Genomic DNA, 21097 nt, shown 5'->3' on the forward strand with positions numbered 1-21097 from the left:
CCCCGACCCACACAAAAAAGCCCTGCTTTTCGGAGGCTGCGAGCAGGGCTAAGCCCCAGCTAACCCCAGGCCACTTAAAGCCCTGGCTTGGTGTGACCCAGCAGAAGGTGAACACCAAGCAGACACAAAGGAGACGGCTACAAGAAGCTGCCATGAATGTGGGGGATACTGTGTTGGCAGGCACGAGGAATACATGACACAAGCTTCTGAGAGAGGCAGGGAATCACTCACACGCAACAGCAGCTGGTTCCATAGGTTCCGAGGGTATGTCAGGGTGAACTCACCTGGGTCTAAGCCAGACAAGCTTTCAATATCTGACATGGGCTGCCAGCTAGAATCGGACGACGACAAGAGAGAATGGAGGCGGTCATGACGAGCTGCTACCCAGGCAGGATGTGACAGACGTGCCTTGGTACCCCAGGAGGCAGAAGAGGAAGCTTAGCTGCCACAACATTTCCAGGACTATGTACTGGGGTAAATCCCAAGGTAGGACACCCAAAAGTCAAAAGAATCATACAGTCAGTGGTCAGTTTGTTACTATTTGTTTGGTGTTCATGCAGTGGAGTATTTAGGCTTTCTGCTGCCCTATGCCCAAATAAGTGCATGTGCCCCCCTCCAACTTTACTGCACCGCTGCCAGACTCTGTACCTTCATCAGATTCCACCCCTTCAACAAACTCTGTCTGTGTTGTCCAAACTCACCGCATCACCCTCATTTTGTCTCCATAACATTATAAGGACGTTTTTAGGGCAAGGTTGTAGGGATTAGAACGTTATTGCTTCCTCTCTATTTATTCAAGCCTGTCATCGTCCATGCTATGTTAGCTGAAAGAGTGTTTTCATATTAATTTCAGGTGCCCAAGATTTGAAGAAGGCAGTGTGTTCTACAGTGAGTGCACTGGAGGTAATTCTCTACTTTTGGTTAAGTCCAAAAAAAATCTTTTAGATGACGTGATAATAGCATAAACTGTCTGCCAACTGGACACAAGCGAGAGAAGGTTGGAATGAGGAATTTTGGTTTCATTGCTAATATTTGGTTTCTCTCACAAATATCCTGCTGTCACTCTATGAGAAGCATCTAGACTGGTCTGTAATATGAATGCAACATACCTACATTACTACACTCGGTCTTGTCAAATGGGAAAGTTTAGATATGAAATATAGGCAAGTGCTGCAGACACATCTAATGAAAATGTTGAATAAAAAGAACACAACCCCCTTCTCATGGTTACAGATCTGATTTTAGAAGGGTGCAAAATGGAAATAAGGCAAGTTACCGGCTGCAGCCAATGTACCTCTAATCCCTTGGGCTCCAACGCCATTAAAATATGGCAAAATCACAAGTGAAATTTGTAAACTCTGCCTGGATTTGAACACCTCAGTAAAGACAGTTGGAGAAGGTTCTTGGAATCTTTAGCTGTGCATTCTCACAATGGGGTAATGGATAAGGGCAACACTGAACATTCATGTGTGGGAAGCAACAGCATTCCTTGTAGCTGCACAATGCAGGCACCTTTTATAACAAATTAAGTGTTACATACTGTTTACATCATTGCTGTGTGTGCAATTGTTCAAAATACCCAACACTCCAAGAGTGAAATTGAGCAATCAATTGGGCGTTCCAGCACAACATTACCTTTGTGGGTGTGGTTTAGGCTATGGATCTTGCCATCTTGCTTTTAAGGTAATTTGAAAGGTTTGTTAACTCTGTAGTGTAGGTTGACTGTACAATAAGTGGGAACATTTTGAGATGTGTGGGTATAGATATAGATGTCCTGCTGTCGTTTGAAGTACTGTTTCACAGTAAGGGTCCTATCTTTGTATTTAAAATATATTTAATGTAAAGATTACTTCTAAGCATCACAGTTATGCATTGTGTGACATACCTTGTATTTGGTTCTCCTGGTAGTACTGGGCGTGCTTGATAAACCCAGCAGGGATGCATTTGCCTACTTAGTATTTAGCAGCTTCTGTAAAGATGGCTGAATGGATATCTTTATGGGACACCTTTAAAGCTGTGAAACAGTGTGTACCTTTGGCACACAGTTTTTGTTCTCACCCTTCTATGGCTTTGGGTATCCTTTCACAAGTCTCTTGGTGCACCTGCGCATTCAGATTTACTCTTCGCCATTTTAACTTCTCTAGGATCAATTTCATGTGTGCACCTTTTGGGGGGCCACAGACCTCTGAAATGTGTGGCCGAGGAGGGAAATTAGTGTTTGCTTCTGAACATTATTTTCACCTGCGGGAACTCTGTGCTTGACTGAATCACTAAATACCTAAAAGACACTGGGTTTGGGACGGGTTCCCTTTTTTCCCAAACTAAAGTCCCCCTAACAATAAAGCTTTTGCAAATATCAAGCATGTATACATGTTTGGCCATCGAAGACTTTAGCTGTTCGAATGGAATGACTGCTAACAACACAAAATTAATTGCAGTGACAACTAGTAAATTGAAAATAAACTGCAATATAATGCCGCCCTAGGCCTGGGCCTAGTCGGCCTTGTTGTAAATACGTCTATGTGTTATGTGTTCATGTTGTCAAAGTGTTGATAGAGATGTTGTGATGCCCTAAGTCACAGTGTGAATAAAATGACGGACACATCTACAACATCTACAAGGTGATCATCAAACCTACCCTCATGTATGCCTCCACAGCATGGATGATCTGACAGGAGCGACACCGGATGAGTCTTCAGATGGGCTGGGAGGATAGCTGAGGGGCAACGCGTTTGTCTTGGAAGCAAGACAACGCATAGCAACACAGGTTCCAATCCTTGTGTTTAGAAACTGGTCCCCTGTATTAAGCGTGTTATAAAAGAACAATTATAATGATAGTCCAGAACAGGGTCCTACGATAGCGGCTGGAGCTCCACTCTTCACTGGGACAGCTGACCTTCACAGAGAACTGGACATCGAGTTGTTGGATGAACATCTAGTGAAGCTGAGCAAGAACTTCTGCCAAGGACTAGATCAGAACGCAAACCCTCTGATCAGGCGACTCGCTGCCACCATCAAAGGCGTTGCTAGGGGGGTCTAAGAGGGCTATAGCCCCTGGTCTTTTGGTTGTAGCCCCGGATAGAATCTCAGGAACTAGAACCAAAACGCTAGCTAGCCCCCAGCCCTGACAGTTCCGACATTAGTGTAGCCCCGGGTCTTTTCCAGACCTAGCAACACCCCTGGCCACCACCATTTTGACCACTACCCACAGCCCATCACAGTGAAGACCCTGTGAAACCAGCCTTACTGTGACAAGACTACACAGACCATGAAGAAATCTAACCCACGATTACACACTCAACCCGAGAGGATGGAGTAATTAGGTTCAAGCCTCTGTATCCAATAATCACTGCTGATGGATAAAATCTATCAGCAAGAAGAAGAAGGAAGCTGCATCCTCAGCACGGGGTGCAGTCCGAGTTGCTAAATAGTCAGTCTGTTTCTATTCTTGTAAGGCTCTGGACTATTCGGAAGACCTCATAAGAGGCACAATTCCCTAGAAAAGGTTCTTTGGCCTTAGTCCTTCTATGTAGAGGAGCCGTCAGAGGAATGTGGACTCAACAGCCCTTCATCCATATGCAGTCTGCTAATTGAATACACTTACATTGACTAATACTATCATTGGAGTGCTTAGAAGCAGGAAAAATCCGCTTGAAGTACTATATGAAAACGTGATGTTATTATAATAATTGCACAATACAAAGTATAATAATCTTTTTTACCTGTATGGCCAAGATTCATAACTTGCATTTTTAGTGATGGTATAAAATGAGGGGCATGACTGTACCTCAGAGGGGAAAAAAGAAGATACTTCCAGTAGCGGAGCAAGCAGACCTGAAACACTGTCAAGCACAAGAGAGTTAGTTCAGCATCAGAAAGGAGAAGCCAGAAGGGAACACAAGACAAAGGGACAATTAGTCTTGATGGACATGGCACAGCTAACTATGGGCTAATTTAAATGAGGTACTGATAAACAATGATTTTGGTGGTTAACCATAAAGCAGCGCGAAAATACAGGAAGGTGTGAGTTTACCACAAACGGCAAAGAGGAGGATGCGCTGAATGAATACTAAAGGCCAAGTGGACGAGTTGCAGCAGACAGTGACACACTTCGAAAACGCCTGTTTATATATTATTTCAGATTCAGACTCCTCCTCCTCCTCCTTGAACAGCAACCTTAGCACGTGATGCCATACAGTGCCTCCACCCGGAGCATTATGAGGTCAGCCTCTGTACGTTCTCTTTGCGAAGACAGCCCTCCTCAAACACCCGCGCCACGTGACTGGCCATCATGTGCATCAACGAACCGAATTACAGCACAAAATCATCATGATGGGGACGTTCGGGCCACCTGGAAGCGCACGTGTTTTTTGTTTTGCGGTTATAGCCGTTAATATCCTGCAGCGAAATCTCAGCATGGGTCTGCACCCTGAAGGTAAACACACCCTCAAAGTTTTGCTGTCACGGGGCCGCTGTTTCTGATGCGTTCCTAGCTCAGTCACTGGTCTGGCCTTTGAGACAAAGTCAACAGTTTGCTTATCCCTGAGCCATTGGTAATTCTGTTTTGTTCTGTTTAGGTAAATAACATTCTAGATGCAGTTACATAATTTGAAGGTATCTATGTGTCACCCATATATGCAGCTATCCTTAACGTACATAAAGCCAATATTGTTTGGCCAAACGGTCAAGTGCAGCCCTCCCTGCACTTGACAGTTAGGCCAAAGAATATTGGCTTTATGTACAGTCCCCAGCCTCACCGACTGGGCTTTCCATACCATCTCCGAACCATCTGCATTAGTACAAGCCCTTCCTTTGAGACGATGGTCGCCTATGGGAAACCTAGAGAAGCCAATCCATAGGTTACCAGACACCTCGTTCCTACTCAAAAGATGAGTGTGCTTTGGAGCATGCCAAACAGTCAGTGAAGCACTGACACTTGTGGCAAGGCCAGTAAGAGGGAATGGGAACCCATCTCAGCCAGGGGTGGGAGGCCTACCAGGGAGCAATCGAAAGCCATTTCTTCCCCTAAGGAGGGTAGCAGTTGAGAGAGCCCCAACCCCTTTGTACTAGCCTGTGCTTGTGTAGTACTGCTTCCAGGGGAGCCGACTTATGAAATTCCCGGGGGTGCCCAAATATAGGAAGTGACATCACCAGCGGTTATAAGACTGCATTTGCACGTTGTTGCCAACTTGGTGCGAGGGGTGTGGGGGGGCGCTGAACAGGGGAAACATTGGCTAGCAAGTACTGCATATACTAAAGTCAAGTAAGAAGGAGGTTTAAACCTCCCAGTTGCATTCCAGTAGGCCAACACTGCCCCTACTCCACCCCTCTATAAGCATCCAGGTTGTAGTAGCCCTCAAAAGGCAGAGCAACACAACTAGGATGGGAGAACAAAATGTCATCCCATCCTGTGAGTGTGTCAAAATTCAGAGCAAAGACTATGCGTGTGCCTCCTACTTTGGAGCACAATCTCACTAATTTGGTGCAAATCTCGCAAGTGGGTGCATGGGAATCCCATGCGTGTGTGTGGGCTGCAGACCCCGGATCACATGCTCACGTCTTCAATGTGAAACTCTGTCCAAGGCTCTTTGGGCAAGCATTCAGGATGGGTCTCACACCTTTAAACAGTGTGATATATTGAGTGGGCACCTCACTCCTTGGAGCATAGTATCAACCTTTGCTGGTAATCTCACAACTGAACATACAGTTTCACTCTTGCTCATCACAGTGACCCAATTTATATTAATGGAGTCAGTCTCCCATCTGGGAAGACAATTATATTTCTGTTAAAACACTCTGAATTCTCACTCTAGTTTTCTCGATCTATAGATCCATACCATATTAATTCATTGTGTGTGCAGGGGTGATAACTTGTGTCTGAGAGAGCTCATTCTTTCATTCAGGAGAGATAAAGGGGTAACAACCCCCTGTATGTGGGATCAGGCTCATTTTTCCCCACGGCCCTTCACTCCAGAATAAGTGAGCAAGTTTTAAGACCCTGCAGATTCTGCTATCCTACAGGCTCGAGCCTTCTATCCATTGCCCCATCACGGCTTCCAACATTCTGAGCGGCAGTTTATGTACAGCAGGCAGCTCGAGACATGCCTGTTGCCAATTGAATGTTGCCAGATCTACTATTTAGACACTGGGAGAGTGCCATGAACCCACATTCGTGGTGAAGATGTACTCAACATACAGAACACAATGATATAGTGTGGCAGTCCTGCTGAGAAATGACAATTCGGTCTGTTTAAATGTAAAGCAGAGTGGCTGCGAAGTACACGCACTGTGCCATTAAATATAAAGCAGCTGTGGTGGGTGGAAGTGCTACTTCAGTGGCATCAAGAGTATGCAATTCCCTTTGGGGTAGTGTTGGTCATTTCCCATTGAACTATAGCAGCCCTATTGAGAAGTGCCATTAAAAGTGAAGCTATCAAGTAGGCTGGATCAGTGCTGCCCCATAAAAGGGGTAGAAGCCTCTGTGAGCAGTGGCAGTACCGTTCCAACGGTGAGAAGTGTAGTATTTTCACATTAACTATGCTTAAGCACTTTGGGTTATTGAATAGTGCTGCTACATTCTGAGTCCTTCCATCCCTTTAAATATATTAGCTCTTGTATAACCACGGCAGTGTTGAGTTATTCTGATGATGATGAAGATGATATCAGACTTGCTCAATAGTTCTGATTCTCTATCATTAAATGTACTTCAGATCTTCAGCGTCTTGGGAGGATAGCTCAGGGGCAACATGCTTGCCTTGGAAGCAAGACCACATGGAGCAACACAGGTTTGATCCCTCGGTCCGCGCAACACGCAACACAGATTCGATCCCTCGGTCTGCGCTTAGAAACCTCTCGGTATTACATGCATAATAAATAACCAATTTAAATAAATAAAACTACAGAGAAGTGCTAGGGCCTTGTCAATAAGAGTGTAGCAGCTCAACTGAGAAGTGCTGATGTTGTCCCATCAAAAGTATAGCAGCCCCACTAAGATGAACTGCCATTGCCTCAACAAAAGCATAGTATTACAATTATGGAAGCCCTTTTGCCAAGATGGGTGCACAGATGTACAAATACATCCAACTCAAAACGATTTTTAGAAATTGAGGCACATACTTGCTTTGCATCTGTGCCTCCATTTCTAAAAATCGTTTTGGGTTGGGTGTACCTCTACATCTGTGCACCCCTCTTACTAAGATGGGTGCACAGATGTACAAATACACCCAACCCAAAACGATTTTGAGAAATTGAGGGACAGGCTTGCTTTGCATCTGTGCCTCCATTTCTAAAAATCGTTTTGGGTTAGGTGTACCTCTGCATCTGTGCACCCCTCTTCGCAAGAGGGGTGCACAGATGTTCAAATACAGCCAACCAAAACGATTTTTAGAAATTGAGGGACAGTCTTGCTTTGCATCTGTGCCTCCATTTCTAAAAATCCCTTTGGGTTGGGTGTACCTCTACATCCGTGCACCCGGGTGCACAGATGTAGAAGTATACCCAACCCAAAACGATTTTTAGAAATTGAGGGACAGATGCAAAGAAAGGGCCTCTTGCTTTGCATCTGTCCCTCAATTTTTAAACATCGTTTTTTACCCGGCTTTCACCGAGGCCGCCAGAGAGAGACACAGTATGGATGGAACAAAGGGCCATCCATAATGCGTCTCTTCTCTGCGCGCTGGGGATGCCTGGGCCCCAGAGCCCCGGCCTTCTCGGCGCCCCGACTGCTTCCTCTCACGCCATGTCTCTGAAACAAAATGTTCCAGTCTCTTTCTATCTTTTCTAGAGTCAGTGTGCAAAAGATGAATCAATACTAGCAGCAACAGGAGAGCATCCTGCCCGTACCCCCACGCTATCAGCGAGACATCAAAGAAGGTGCAGGCCCGCCCAGAGAGAACAACCCTCCATAGTCCCTCACTGTCAGTTTCACCAGAGGCCGAGAGAGGGAGTGGCACAGCATCAACCGTAATATACAGCACTTACAGTGCAATCCTGATCCGGCAAAAAACACCCGCAGCCAGCAGTAGAGACCACCAGAGAAGAAACCGAGTGTACAAAACCCCAATCAATGCTCACTTACCCTGTGCGAACTGGAACTAAGGGCCCCTAACATGGACTGGGGCATTGGGCTTCCTGGACTGCCATGATGATTCCTCTGCAGACCGCGTGGAGAAAGTGGGAGTGGCCTAGCCTGCTATTTGCAATCTTTTCTGTTCCAACACATCCTGGGCAGGGGGGTGCAGGGATGACAGGGCTGTTACCCTCTTAGAAGGGTCAATAAGGAGGACGCGTACACGGAGTGAGAGCGAACAACTCTTTATTCAATGGATCTCAAACAGGAACTGGCGCTCTCGCGCCTTACCCAGAACTCCCCTTTCTTCCTCCCACTCCCCGTTACAATAGCTCTGCCTTCCCAACGGCGGGGGCCGCACTCATTAACCCTTGAGTGCCTGGCAACACCACCCCCGAACAATATGTCCAAACATCAGAGTCAACACTCTTCAACTAATCTCGCCGGCTTCTTGACGGCTCTCTGAGGTCTCTCGTCGAGGGTACTCGGCCCTGATGATTCCGGAGTTCCTTCTTCCTGACTTAATTTTCCTGGGTCTCTTCCCGGAGGGATCCACAAGTCATCCCGCGATTCTCGCGGCTCTGGAGAGATCGACCGCTGGGGCGGTTCCACTCCCTCTCGTCTGCTGTAGTGTCTGAATTGTTGACAGTTCCTGGTGACAGCTCTGTTCTGGTCCTCGGCTGTCACCATCGTGCCTTTTACTGCGGTTACCCTCATGGGGCTCGGGGCAAACCGCGGATCTGTCTTCCTGGGCGTTGGTTGTTGAACGAGCACTTCATCCCCTATGTGAAAGTCCGGTGTCACCGCGTGGCGGCGGGAATCAGTGTCCCGTATTGCTTTCTCTTTTGCCTCTGCGTCCCTCTGGAGTACGTCCATGTTAGGCAGCTCCTCATATGATGAGTTGTGAGGTATGCGGGTTCTCACATTGTAGCAGAGCATTAACTCCGCGGGCGTCTTGTTTGTGGCTTCATGGGGGGTGTTTCTATAGTCCCGTAGGAGTCGGCACAGTGCCTGGTGAGGATCGACTGCCTCTACTCTGGCTCTTTGTCTCGTCTTCTTGATTGACGCCATGAAGCGTTCGGCCATACCGTTCGCTGGCGGGTGGCGAGGGGTTATCTTCATGTGTTCAAACCCCAAGTGTTCCGCTAGTGTCCTGAACTCGTACCCGCAGAACGGTGGCCCATTGTCGGATTTGACTGTTTTAGGGATCCCCCACTCGCTGAACACTTCCTCTATTGCTGCCGCTACTTGCGGGAATGCGGTGGTGGTGACTGTCTTGACGATGGGGAATCTTGAGTGCTCGTCTATTAAAAGCAGGAGGTAGTCACCAGCTTCCGTCGGCCCATAGAAGTCCATTGCTACGCGCTCCCACGGACGTTCTGGAATCTGTGTGTGTTGTAGCGGGGGTGGATGTTCCGGAGGGGCTGTGCACTGGCATGCATGACAGTTCCTCACCCATTCTTCTACTGCTGCGTCTAAAAATGGGAACCAGACGTGGCACCTCAGCTGCTTCTTCGTGTTGTCGGCTCCTCTGTGTCCCTCATGACGACCTCGTTCCTTAGCATGGCGGGGAGGACGATCTTGCACCCTCTGAGGAGGATGTTGCTGTCCTTGACGGCCAGTTCTCTATGTATCCTGGCCAGCCTCTCGATCTCTTGTCTGCACACCCCTGGGTGTGCCAGCATTGCTCTGTGATAGTCGTTCCACTTGTTGGTCGACGTGAGGCTGATGGCGAGGGCTGTGGTAGGGTCAGCGGCTGAGGCGGCGGCAACCCTCTCAAGGGACAGCGCTGGGGGTAGTGAGTTGGATGATATGTACTGCACATAGGTGACGTCCCCTTTCCGGGTCAGTGGCGCCCCGACGGGATGTCGTGACAGGTAGTCAGCGGGGTTCAGGTCACCCCCGGGGCGGTGGACAATGTCGTAATTGTATTCCTGCAGGCGGATGCCCCACCTCTCAATTCTGGGGGGCATTTTGGTGTGTGGGTTCCCAAATAGGGACAGCAAGGCCTGGTGGTCCGTGATTAACGTAAACCTTTTCCCAATGATGAAGTTATGAAAATGCTCACAGGCCCAGACAGCGGCTAGGCTCTCCTTCTCTGCCTGGGAGTAGGCGAGCTCCGGGGTGGACAGTGCCCTACTCGCATAGGCGATCACATGTCTTGGGTGGACATCTGCGCCGCTGGTTTGGGCTAGGAATGCGCCAAGGCCCACCGGGCTCGCATCCACAACAATTTCAGTGTGCCACGATGGGTTGAAGTATGCGAGGCGGTGCGCCTCCGTAAGGGCTCGCTTGATGTCGGGGAACGCCTGACGGCAGGCAGGGGTCCACTCGAAGATCGACTCCTTTTGTAGAAGTTTCCTCAGCGGGTCGGTAATGGACGCATAGTGGGGTATGTACCTTGCACATTAGCCCGCCATGCCGAGGAACGAGCGGACATCTGCTACCTGTTGTGGCTCACCCAGGTTGGTGATCGTGTCGACCTTGTCAGGATCTGGGAGCATCCATTCGCGGGAGAAGATGTGTCCGAAAAATTTCAGTTTTGTCTTGCTGAACCGACACTTGGTGATGTTGAGAGTGAGGCCCGCTTCCTGAAGTGCTGCGCACGTAGCATGCAGGGCCTTGTCATGGGACTCCTTCGTTGATCCAAAAACGAGGATATCATTGCTTAATTTAGCGTGCCCTTAATGGGTCTGATCACCTGCCGTATAGCCTCCTGGAAGATCTCTGCAGCGGATGAGATCCCAAAGTTTAGCCGCCGGTATCTGTAGAGTCCATCATGGGTGGCGAACGTTGTGATGGGCCTGGACTCCGGGTATAACTCCAACTGATGGTAGCCTTGAATGAAGTCGAGCTTGGAGAACATCTGTGCGTTGTTTAGTTGGACAATCATGTCCTCGATGCACGGTCCCGGATGCCTCTCACGCTGAATAGCGGTGTTTGCCACCCTCATGTCCACGCACAGCCGGATCTTGCCCCCTTCCTTGGGCACGACTACAAGGGGAGATACCCATGGCATTGGCCCCGTGGCAGGTTCGATAATACCATCGGAAAGCAATTGTTGGAGTGCCTCCGACACCGCTGCTTGTAGGTGAAAACCGACTCTCCAAGGATGTTGCGGTACTGGCTTCACCAAGGGGTCCATGTGAAGCCGGATGGGAGGGGCCTTGAGCTTGCCCAGCCCCTTGCATAGGTTGGGAAAGTCTCTTGCGATGTCAGCTTGTGTGATCAGGTTTTGTGATTGGTAGCATGTTACGTGCCGACCGAGTCTCTCAGATTTAGGCTGTTCGAGGTTGCCGTGATGGTGTCTCCCGTTTTCACGTGCATCTCAATTAGCCCCAAGCGAGACGGCGTGTGGTAGCTGAGTAGGCATCGACTTCTGGCAAGTGACCGGATGATGTGTATCGTCGTGTCAACCTGCCGGCCGTTCAAGAGGAGACGTTGCGTGAAGCATCCCACTGTCTGTAGGGGGGTTGCAGCTCCCCACTGGAAAATCCTCAAGCGAGAAAGTTCGAGTGCTGGCGGGTTCGGTATCCTGGCGTAATCCTGCTCACCCATAATGTTAACAGTTGCACCTGAGTCAATCATGAATTGGAACTGGCAGTTACCCATTTTGACGGGGATTTTGGGGGCCTCTCTGGCCTCTTCAGTGTCACGTATGAGATTGACAAATTCGTCCTGGTCGTATGGGTCGTAGGACATATCGTATGCACCTTCCTGCTCGTCGTGGTAGGCAGTCTCGTACATGTATTCCATCGGTGGGTGGTCATATTCATTGGTGAGATGCCTGGGTTGATCTGCCTGGTCAGGCTGCAACAAGTATCCCTGTGGTTGGTACTCATCAATGGCTCTGATGTATCGCCTTTGTCCCTGTCCTTGTTGGTGGTATCTGGGTTGGTTGTATTGTGGAGGCGGCGGGCGGAAAGGCGTCCTGGTCTGTGCTTGAGGCTTCATCGGCGGAAATGGTATGCCTTCTCGGCACACCAAGTGAAAATGACCCTCTCTTCCACAGTTTGTGCACCGTTGGGATAACGCAGGGCATGACCCTGCATGTGGAAAGGACATCCCACAGCGATAGCATTGCCTTTGTTGGCGGGGAACTTGCGTGGGTTGCGTTCTGTATGGATGTGACCCTCTGTCACCTGGACGAGATGGCTGTATGGCCGCGACGAGCTCAGCTGTCTCTTGTTTGGGGTTGCCTGGATTGCCCATGGATGTGGCTTGGGCGTCGACCCTCTCATGTATGCGGGCGAGCTCGCTCACCTCTTGGATGGTGAGAGGTTTCTTTAAGAGCTGTTTCTTGAGGGCAGGGGAGAGACATCCTTCAATGACTCTCAGTCTTATTGCTTCCTCTAGCGAGAATGCGTCAAATTGGCAGTTTGCGCCTTTCACCCTTAGGCGGGTTATGAACTCATCGACAGTCTCTTGTGGCATTTGGGTGCACTTGTTGAACAGATAGCGTTTATAATCACGGTTGACTTCTATGATGAGGAGTTTATCTAACGCCGTGATCAAGTTTTTGAATGTGTTCTGTTCAGCTGCAGGGATCGTCTTCACTACGGTTTTTATCTCTCCTCCTACCAGATTGAGGAAGATGTCCCTGATGTTGGGAGAGTCACCATCACCAGACCCCCTTACATAATGTTGGAAGTCCTCCATCCAATCAGTCCATCTCGGTCCCTTCGTGGCTTGTGGGGTCATGGTGAAGGGCGGGGGTAGCCGTAGCTGAATTGGCTGAGTCGCGCGAACCTGTTGAGGTGCGCTGGGCCCGGACCCGGAAGTGGAACCCCTTCTGCTCATGATGCCTGGTGGTGGTAGCTTGTGGGGGTTGCACTCAGCCCGTGTGGCTGCTTCGGTTGGTGAGCGTGCGCGTGACACCCACCTGGAGTCTGCTGCCGGGAGTGGGCAGGTGGCGTCCTTGGTGTTGCAGGGAGGGGCGGCCCTCAGTATTGTCAGGCTGTTGTGGTGAGTGCAGGAGGCAGGAGGACACCCCAGGCGACCTTGAGAAGCTGTTGGAGGGCGTGGGTGGGATCACCAACACGCGGATGCAGGAGAGGCTAGGCGGGCTGTCAGGGCCCAACCACGCACTTCCTTGTGCTTCTGCTTTTACTGGGGAGCAGGCGGCCCTCTCCCGGTGGAGCGGAGGGAGAAAGGATGGTGGCGCGTGAATGCGCGCGTCTGCGGCGTGCAGCCACCGCCAAAACAGGAGGAGGAAAGCAGGAGGAGGCCCGGATGTGAGCGGGCGTGCGTGCGGCGGATTGCCGGCAGGAACGTCAGACGCGCACCAGCGCGAGTGTGTCGGACTGCCAAGGAAAGGAGTTTGGAGGCTCGGATGCGCCCCAGGCGCGGAGGTGGCGGATTGCCAAGGAGGAGGAGGACTCCGTTGTGCGCGCGGGAAGGCCTCGTTGCCAGTGTTACCCTCTTAGAAGGGTCAATAAGGAGGACGCGGACACGGAGTGAGAGTGAACAACTCTTTATTCAATGGATCTCAAACAGGAACTGGCGCTCTCGCGCCTTACCCAGAACTCCCCTTTCTTCCTCCCACTCCCCGTTACAATAGCTCCGCCTTCCCAACGGCGGGGCCGCACTCATTAACCCTTGAGTGCCTGGCAACAAGGGCCAGATTGGCCAGGGCCAATTATCCAATTGAAGGAGAAGGGGCCATAAAATGAACAGTAGGAAACATAAAGGTATGGGTTATTCGGGTGAGGTCAGAGGAAGTGGAGATGGTAGACCAAGAGTTTAGTGGGAGGCAGGAAGAAGCAGCAGAGTGTGGAGGTGATTTTTGGAGCAAGTGAGGTATTAGTTAATGAGTATAAGTGGTACTGAATTGTGAGTTGGCTGAGTCAGAATGGATCTTCATCAGTCTGGGTTTGTAATTATCTGTTAGGAATTAACTTGGGTTCAGGAAGGGACATGCTACATTAGCATCAGGAAAGTACATGACACACCAATATTTGGGGTTCGGAGGGGACCCTGTTCTTGCGTATTGGGGATATTAGTTTGTCAGGCACTATAAGAGTGTCATGGCCATCATGGAACAAGCAGGAAGCACAGTACGCTTTGGGCCATGTTGAGTTACCTGGATATCCTTAGTAAGGCAATGGAGCAAGGCAAGGCCAGGCAAGGGTCAGACAACCAAAAACCCCACTGGGGGATTTCGGAAACAGATCCGTAAGATCACGGTCCTTTCGCGAGACTTCACGGGAAAGTCTGTTTAAGGCTTCCACACTCAGCAACATGTGCCAGACCTTCCAGGAAGGAGTGGGTGAACTCCTGATTCTCCAAAGACACTAACATGGAGCTGAATCACAAACCCCTTGGTGTACAAGGATGGACAAGCGCGCTGTTAATCCCTGTGGTGTGCACGTTCTCCCAGTGGAATACAAATCAACTCTGCTACGCCTCTTTGTAGACTGGAACTGCCTCCAGGTTGTTGCTGGACAAGATCTGGAGATGTGCAAGAAAATTCTTATCAGCAAGGAGAGAGAACATCGCCCCAAGCGCAGGTACATAGTACACTAGGGACCAGGGCTGGTTGGTGGGTTGTGGGGAGTTGGTACACCAGGGCCTACAACAGTGTTCCTTTTCTGTCTCTCAGATACTCAGAAGAGAGAGGGGACCTATTGCACATACAAGAGGAGCAACGATGTTCAGAGGCTACTGGAGAGAGACCAAGCCATAATCTCTCCATTGGACACTCCCTGCAGGCTGTGCTGCAGCAATTCGGCCTTGCAGGGAGGCTTTCATGCAGGGAATCAGGAGCAGGCATCAGTATCCCAACGTTCCTGGAGGCTGGCAAACAGGTAGGATGCTACAGAACGTCTTGGCCACAAAATTGTGGCTTCCCTGGATTTTATGGATACCGATATGTGGGACGACATAGCCACATTACTCCAGGTGTTACACACACAATTGAGGGCCAGTAGAGCAGAGACTGATGCACTGCGTCAAGACCTGATTACTACCAGGGATGCCCAGGATGCCGTGGATACAGGCGACACACCATACAAGCAGTTTAATCCTGCTACACGTGGTCCTGTTAGGAGGTGTCCCAAACCCGGTGGTGGTGCACCTGTGGCAGTACTGGTCCCTATTCAGATGATCACTCCAGTCCCTGTGCTTAGGGCTCCCCGGAAAGGTTCAATGGAGATCCTTTGAAATATGCACAATTTTTTATGTATATTGCCTTTCTTTTATTTTGTTGAAATTCTATTGGCTTCAAAGTACTTAAAGGAGTGTTTTATTTTTTTATGTTGTGTTTTTCCTTTGCAATGACGTAGGTATGTTTGAGAAAAAAAAAACAATTTGAGAACAGTCATGAATCTGGAGACTTCGTCCCTTCTTCCCCACAGGTAGCCACCTGCTTTGAGGCTAGGGAGGTGAGCTCACTAAGCAAAACTCTCCTTAGGTGTTTAGGAAAGCAGGACCTCACTGGGAGTGACTCCCCTCCAAGACCAGGACAAGGACTCCTCCCCCACCTTCAGGACAAGGTCTCACATTCCCATGAGGAACTCCCTCTACCTAGAGTATTATCTGCCTACTTGGGAGTAAGAAAGACTGATAGTGCATCAATATATTGGCCTCAAAACAACCCTGACATTGCCTCTATGGGCTCAAGGTAATGCTGAACTCTCTGTAGGCTGGGCTGAAGGCTGGAATGATGGGGAACAATACATCCCCTTTGAAGTCTTAGAGCGAGAATAAAGGTCAACAACCCTTGAATGGAGAGAGAGAACCCATACGCAAAGGCAAGCCTCCGACGGATGTTGGTGAGGGGCGGAGCCGTGCGGAACAGCAAAGCCAGCTGTGGCACAGAGCAGGGACGTCATTTTAGGGTCACCAGAGGTCGCGACTGCGACCTCTGAGATCTCCCTTGCAACCTCTAAAAAAGAAGACATTTCTTTTTTTTCTTTTCTTTTTTGTAAGGCAAGCTCCTGGACTGTGGCCAGCACCATGTGGCTCTTTACTTCTGGAGTGGCTGGCTTTCTTGTTCAGGACCCTTAAAAAAGGAAGACAAATAAGAACAGGAGTGCCACAAGTCTAACACTTTCAGCACTGACCCTAAATGAGAAAGAATAGGGATACCAAATAATGTCTCTTTCTGGAATTCTATACAATAATTGCTAGACTCATTAAAAGGTTTATTTCAGGCACATTTCATGAGTACCAACAGAGGTTGGGTGATATTGGGTGTGTATTTTTTCTATATAAAGCGCTTAAGCGTAAGTGCTATATAATAACACATCATTATCATTTGGTCATGGACGTCTGCTTGCATTCACAGTAATTTGTTAATATGGGCCTATACACACTGATCTTAATGATGCATATGGCGATCCATTCTTGTATGAAATGTACAGCACATTATAGTGATATCGTAACCATATTTTTCGTAGTATACAATGCTATGTGATGCCTCTTCCTGTTTTGTCAACGGGTGAAAGATCGTGGTTCATCACTTCTCGCGATGTCACTTTGGGGTGGGGTCAAATGACATCACTTCCTGTGATGTCATCAGGGGGTCAAGGGTCATGTGATGTCACTTCCGCTACCCCTGGCATTTTGGTGAAATGACATCCCTGGCACAGAGCGAAGAGGACAGCGAAGGGAGAGCTGTCAGGCCAACTCATAGACCTGCAGGGCCTAAGAAGCAAAGGCTGCACAAATCAAAACCTACCTGGAGATGCAACCACACCAAGGACTTGGTGGACCCAGTGCTAGAGAACTGACCCCAAAACCAGGAACCAAGGGAGGATTAAATCCTCCACTCTCCATGCGAGAGCAAAAGGGAGAGAGAACGGTGAGACGAGTGGGACCCGAGAACCACTCGTACCCAATCAGGGGGAGCAGCTAGCTGTGGAGAAGGCCACTGTTGCTGAAGGGACGCATTCACCCTGAAGCAAACCCTGCAACACTGAAGGTACATGGGTTGCCCAGGTTGGAGGGAGGCGGAAAGAGCGAGTGGGAAAGAAGGAAGTATTGCCCTAATCTCATACAAGGGTCAAAGAGGCCTAGGGACAAAGAAAGCACGAGAGAAAGATAAGGGTTGTGGGACCCCGAGAAACCAGAGTAGTATCAACCTCCAGAAGGGACACAGGAACCCAAAAGACAAAAAAGAGCCACAAGGAGAGAGGGGTTACTAATACCCCAGATTGTTACATGAGACATTGGAACAGAGGAACTCAAGGGAGCCAAAGTGGCCTAATAAAAAAACAAGGAGCAGATACGAGTGGAGCACAAAGACACCCAACAGGGGAGAAACCCACCAATGTGGTAGAGAGGGATCAGGGAAATATCCGCCCCCCACCTACAGAAATTTGGCCAGATTGTTGTTGCAGGAATTTAAGACTTTTTTTTGTTGAACTTGGGAAACTTGAAGAACTTTGATAATCTGCTAAATAAGAAGAGCTATTGTTTATGGATAACCTGTCGATCCTAAGCCAGGGAGAACTCCTGGAAAACCGAGATTGATCGGGGTGAGCAGCCCTGAGTGTAGAACACTGTAGCTAATTTCCTTTTACATTTTTCTAAGTGGTAGGGCCAGTTTAATGAATAGGTTTGGAACAAGGACTATTTTTCTTTTCACTATTGATGAGCACCTTAGTTTAGTTTTGATAGGAAGGGAATGTCCCCTTTAGCAGTAGGGTTAGTGAGGCATTGGACCTCATTACGAGGTGGGCGGTAAGGGATTACCGGCACCGGTAAGGGCACCAGTGCCGGTAATCCCTTACCGCCCTACTACGAGTTCCCTTTGCGGGTCCTTCCTTAACGCCTGTTTTTTTTCAGGCGTTAAGGACGGGACCCGCAAAGAGACTCTAGTACCGTTATTAGCGCCTTCCCCATTCCCATTGAGCCCCATGGGGGCTCAAATGGGAATGGCCCTGGTGAATGGGGAATTACCGGTCCCGCCAACCTTGGAATGGACCAGTAATTGCTCCATTCACCAGGGCGGAGTCGGAAGGAGTTTGGAGGCAGCCATGGCGCTAATAGCTACTTCCAACCTCGTAATGAGGCCCATTCTCTTTTAAGTTAAATAAAGTTACTTAGAAACCATGTCCTCTGATCTGAGTCCTTCTTCTGGCTTGACACATATAGTGTTAGAAGTGGCATCTGTACCACCTGATACAAGGATGGGGCACATGTTAGTTTGATGCTTATGCTCAACGCAAAGATTCACAATAAGGCTACATCACAATCTATGGGGTTTCACCTATTAAGCACTGTCGAGGTACCCCTAGGGAAAGACACCTAATAATGGGCGGGCATTAGCATTTCCCCGTTGTGATGAATCTAGGCAATTTGTCCCTTCTTCCCAGGGCGGAGCCACCCGCTTTGAGGCGGCTAGGGTGGTGAGTCTGCTAAGCATGACCATCCCTAAGCATCAGCAAAAAGCAGGACCTCACTGGGAGTGACCCCCATCTGTGGGACAAGGACTCCCATTCCATAATATCTGCCTATATGGGAAATGTAGAAACCGATGTTATGTCTATATGGTTGGCCTGGAAAGAGGCGGATACATTACATGAACTCAAAATTGTGGATACCAAAAATAACTTTTTCAACACCATGATCTGCCAATCCGCTAACTGCAATGGAAAACCTTTTTTCGAGAGCCTAACATCTTTAGAGAAACAAGAGGCACTTCAAACTACCTTTTCGCCCACAAGATAGGACTGTTTAACAGTCCGGGCCACTTTCGCAACTAAAATTACTAATGCAAGAGATAACATTCAAAGCACTTTGACCACCATCCCTATGCCCAATGTCCAACCAACTGCGGATACACAAACAAGCCACCTTCTCACTATCGCCAATATCCATTTTAAATATGCAAAATATATGATCTTCCTTGGCATCCTACTTAATGTCCCAAAAACGTTCTCCAGCCAAAACCTATTCTGGGACATAAAGATTTATTTGCCCCTTAACCAGATTTGTAAATGCCTCTGTCAGGACACCGATTCCGGGGACACGTTCCCGATTACCCGACAGACTTTCGGGGGTTAGAGTAACGAGGGACAGCAATACGCGTTCTCAAGGTTTATTTCGAAGGCATTGGGGGTTGCCATGGCGACGATGGCCGCTACTTCGTCTGCAGTCACGGGTCGCTCCGGTTTCCCGGTCACGTGACTCCCGCGTTGTGGTCACGCATATTTAACTCCGCCCCGGTTGCTGCTTCGGTGCTTCTGATCGTTTTCTTAGGATTACTTCTTTGGCGCTTGATATATTTTGGATCTTGTCCCTTCTTGACCCCCTGCCTGTCTTTGGATTTTGCTCTTGTCTTGCCCTTGGTACCTTTGCTTCGGAACTTTGCTACTCACCTGGCTGACCCGGACTTCCTTGGCCTCGATTCTTGTCTCCCACGTTGCTTTTGGCTGCTTTCCTGGATCCTACCCGGAACTCTCAGCTATTTCTCTCAGTCTACCCGAGGAAGGATCAACACACCTAGGCGTACGCGTGCCGGCGGGAATAGGTTACAAGTGCTGGACTAGAGACTGCCTTTAGCACTTCTGGATTATTGGAACTGCCTAGGCGTACGCGTGCCGGCGGGAATAGGACTTGCAACGAACAGCATTCTTCTTGCTCATCTGGACTTCCGTGGGATCAACCTTTTCATCTTCGCTGTTTTCTGTCTTACGGAGATACAAGTAAGAATCCCTGTTGTCTGTTGTTCCTTCTATAGTCATCTGTTCCTTTGCTTTTCCTTGTCTTATCTGGTCCTTGTATATTCACAGAACCTGTCTACTTCCCGATGTTTGTCATTATCTAATCGGAGTGTGCTGCACCTACCCTACTGACATCAGTGAGCCGTCAATCGGTCCTGTGAAACCGTCAATCGTTCAAAAAAGGGAGTTGCAGCCTTCAGGAGTTCCAGAGGGTTCTAATTCTCATCAAACATCTTTCAACCAATTGACCGCTCAGATTGTTTACTTTTACACGACTGAGTGTTACATTGGTGGAAAGAATATACCACTGCACTACGGGTTCAACAGCACCTTTTCTCCAGGCGCTCACCCTATTAAGGTTCATATATCTGACAGAATCAGAAGCCTTAAAAAATGGACACTGCCAATGATCCTTTGGCTACGTTGGTTCAGTTAGTGGCTGATTTACGTGCTGACATGCAAACTGCCCATGATGCTACTCATCGCCGTATTGATGATATTCAAGCGGGATTAAGGGTTGGCGCCATTGAACCTCCATCCATTGCAGTGGCTTCCGGGTCTGGTATGGCCGGTGCTCAGGCCAGGGGAGACTCGGTCCCGGTAGTCGTGACTGCACAATTTCCATTGGCTCCTCCCGAACGTTTTTTGGGCGATCCAAAAAACTTTAGAACGTTCATCAATCAATGCAGATTGCATTTCCTTTGTAGACCCACATCGTTTCCCGATTCAACTACTAAGGCTGCTTTTATATTGTCTAATTTAGGGGGTACTGCTGCAGTCTGGGCTAATCCTCTTTTGGAGCAAGGTAGTCATTTGTTGTTTGACTGCGACGCTCTCATAGAGGCGCTTACGAGAGTTTTTGACAACCGATATAAGTCTCAGACAACTGATTTGGAGTTACTGAATTTGCAGCAGGGCGATTCTTCGTTATTGACGTATCTGGCCAGATTCAACCAATTGGTTGCTGAAACCAACTGGCCAGAAGAAAAGAAGGCAGCCTTATTCTATAAAGGTTTGTCAGACTCGCTCAAGGACGTTATTGCTACGGTACCTGTGGTCCCCGTCACCTTTTCTGACTTTTTGGATCTGGTTCTCCAGATCGACGCCCGTAGAGCAGAAAGGAAGGGGGAGAAGAAGATATCACCCCCGGTTCCTATGAGTCTGCCAAATCCGGCTTCAAGCAATGGGGAACCGATGCAAATAGGGGCGATAAGAGGACCACTCTCTAGTGCAGAAAGAGAAAAGCGTAAAAGAAACAAGTTATGCTTTTACTGTGGTGCTTCTGATCATTTCTTGAGTCTATGTCCCAAGAAACCCGCTAAGTCGGGAAACTCCAAGGCCCGACAATAGAGGGAGCCCC

General features: G+C 48.9%; 1 protein-coding gene across 1 annotated transcript in view; it reads left to right on the forward strand.

Moving 5' to 3' along the window:
- The first annotated feature begins 4243 nt into the window (after positions 1–4243).
- Positions 4244–21097, forward strand: part of PLEKHB2 (pleckstrin homology domain containing B2) — a 754336-nt gene continuing 737482 nt past the window's right edge. The window contains exon 1 of the mRNA XM_069617849.1: positions 4244–4435. The gene's annotated coding sequence lies outside the window, so the exon portion shown is untranslated. The remainder of the gene's footprint in view (positions 4436–21097) is intronic.

Source organism: Ambystoma mexicanum, chromosome 10, assembly GCF_040938575.1.
Source record: "Ambystoma mexicanum isolate Mex_15411 chromosome 10, UKY_AmexF1_1, whole genome shotgun sequence".
Taxonomy (NCBI): Eukaryota; Metazoa; Chordata; class Amphibia; order Caudata; family Ambystomatidae; genus Ambystoma; species Ambystoma mexicanum.